The 2,755-nt window shown below is 55.3% G+C and overlaps 1 long non-coding RNA gene across 1 annotated transcript; it reads left to right on the top strand.

Moving 5' to 3' along the window:
• The first annotated feature begins 251 nt into the window (after positions 1–251).
• LOC136011063 (uncharacterized) lies at positions 252–2,377 on the top strand. The gene is made up of 2 exons (XR_010611174.1): positions 252–642; positions 753–2,377. It is a non-coding gene; the product is annotated as an uncharacterized LOC136011063 (long non-coding RNA).
• The last annotated feature ends 378 nt before the right edge of the window (positions 2,378–2,755 follow it).

Here is a 2,755-nt window from a genome sequence, read left to right as displayed (position 1 = left end):
GGGAGGGAGGGAGAGAGGGAGGGAACAGCCTCCGGCGCCTCCGCCCCCTCTCCTCTCCCCCCCCCGCCCCGCACACCACACACCGCCCCCTCCCGCGCGCGGTCACATGGGGAGATCCCGCGCGCGCTGCTGCCGCCCGCCCACGCGCGGGCTGCCGCGTGACGCAGCGCCTCGGCGGGGTCGGCCGCGGCGCGGGGGCGGCACCGGCAGCGGCACCGGCAGAGCGCCCCGCCGCGGCCGCACCCGGCAACGGCACCCGGGCACCGCCGCGGCGGGGCGGGCGGCGCAGCGTGCGGGGAGCCGCGCTCGACGGAAGCAGCTCTGGGAGGGCACGGCCCCCGTGAAGCGAGGGCTGGTGGAGGTCGGGACGAGGCCTCGCCCCGCGGCTAGGGCTGCCGCGCCGCTGACACAGCTGCCCCCCGGGCGGCGATCCGCAGGCAGGGCGACACCTTCCAGCCGGGGCTGCAGGAGCACCCGTCACCCGTCGTTCAGGTTGAAGGATGGCGTACATCACCCCTCTGGGATGAAAACCTGCCTCCTGCTCCTCACCCACGCACCAAAACACGCCGGCCCTGGGAGTAGGTGCAGTCACCATTCAGGCCTGAGGTGCCCGCTGCGTGGGAAGGACATCCTTAACGCCTGGTGAGGAGTGGCCGCAACACTGCTGCCTTCAAGACTGGGGTTTGCGAGGGGTAGAACTCAAACCACCAACCGCTAACAAGATTAATCGCACTTTTTGCCCTTCTTTCCAGGGTGCAGCAGGGGCACCAACTGATGGCCACAGCTCGGGGTACTTAGGGGAGGATCTCCACCTGCAGCACTATGAGCCGATGTCCATTCGCCATAAGATTACCCACTGGTAGCGTTTTCCTCTTTGTAAAATCTTGACGTACAACATCTAATGCAGCAACAGGAGATCCCATTCTTGCTCCTCATGGGCGTCCTGGTGAGCCCAGGGTCAAAACTCGGCCCCTTTATTACGGTACTGGGATTTCATTCAAGTTTCTTACTCTAGGTTTTTAAGTCTGTGCAAAACACAGATGTACAAAAATCTGTATCAAATACAAAGTGTCAAATCGAGTGAGGAGAAGGGATGCCATATATGTATTTAACCGAAGGACAGTTGATTAAAATACGAGGTTTTAATAATGTAAATCATACTTAGTGCAGATAAGAAAGAGATTGGGGGGGGGGATGAGAAAGTGAGGGGGAAAAAAGCCTCAATAAAATATGCTTGTCTTGTAGGCGATATCCAGCTCTTCCCACAGCCAGGAATACTTATCACACAGGGTTTCTTTCCAGTCTTCATTGCCTTCCAATCAATCCCTTGGCTATCAGGAGGCTGTGTTGCAACTCACGGCTGTTCATCTGAGTAGGGACCGTCTGGGAAGCTGAGCTGCAGACTGGCTCTTCGGTAACCACATACAGATAAAACTGAACGTGTCTTTCTGTTTGTCAAATAGAAGGCTACCGGCTTTGTAGCATCTTAATAACAAACCTACATCAAGTCACTGGCGCAGGAACTACGTGGATAAGCCTAAAAATTACTATTTGATTTAGGAACAAAGTGTAAAAAGTTTTCTTTCTGTAGCTAGGGAAATGCAAGCGTCTTTATTTCATACAATTTTAATTTGGTAACACCCAAACTCTGCAAACTTGTGTTCCTGCTTGGGGTATCCTCCTGGTTGTCAGTGGTGTCTGTAATGGTTAGTGGTGACCATTAAGCTAGTCGCTTTGCATTAGGCCTGTTGGCAGTGCCAGGCAGGCTCCTGTGGGGAGGGAAAGGTGTAGGAGGGGTTTGCCCAGCCATCCGTCCCCTCACCTCTGCCCATGCCCAGGGACATGGACACGCAGGATGTGGACACGCATGACACGGATGTGGCTGACAGGAGCGAGAGCTCTGGCTGTGCTGTGTGCCCCAGCCAAGGAACCTGCAACGCTGCTCGTGAGGCTGCTTGCAAACCTATGCGAATTGTCCAATCCTTAAATCATCCTGCAGGTGAAACTGCTGCTCATCCTACAGAAGGGGCATCGCCTGAGGAAAAACACCCATCGCTTGCAGAAAGGGGCAGCACTCGGAGTCCCTCTGCAGGGCAGGGGCAGGGGCAGCCCAGCTTTCACCTGAAACTGGAGTGACTGTGGTTGTCTCCTGGACTCTGGGGTGTGATCCAATATCCCGGCGGAGCAGATGAGGAGGCAGAGGCAGCTTTCCTCCCTGGCATGCTGTGGTTCCCATGAGAAAACTCAATTGCACATTGCCCAGCAAAACCACAAAAATGTTCACAGCGCTGCCTCCTCTCCTCCCACTCACAGTGTTTTTGCATACGCCTCTAGGCACTACAATCATGGTAATTAAAGCTGTAAAATATTATTAGTATCACACTTCTATAGACTTTTTGTCCTACATGCTTTCTATGCCATGCAGCCCCTCCAAATGGGGAAAAGGAGCAGGGTAAGTGTGCGTCAAGATGGGAGGTCAGATCTTCACCAGGGATGCTCAGTGCTCCCAGGCCACCTCTGAAGTCCACCCAGGGCGATCCTGTGCTGGGACTTGGGCAGAGATCCTGCACACCTGGAACTGTGTGTGCCAATCCTGGCAAAAACAGGCACTAATCTCAGTGCTTCGGGAGCATTCCAATGGATTTGCAGAGATGCTGCCAGTGAACGAGGCATAACTCAGCCCCATCCTACTGAATATATTGGGGCAGATATAGGAGAGAGCTGAGTAGACTGTAGCCCTCTGTAGCTTAGACCA

Source organism: Lathamus discolor, chromosome 3 (genome assembly GCF_037157495.1).
Source record: "Lathamus discolor isolate bLatDis1 chromosome 3, bLatDis1.hap1, whole genome shotgun sequence".
NCBI lineage: Eukaryota > Metazoa > Chordata > Aves > Psittaciformes > Psittacidae > Lathamus > Lathamus discolor.
This window is presented reverse-complemented; position numbering and strand designations above follow the sequence as displayed.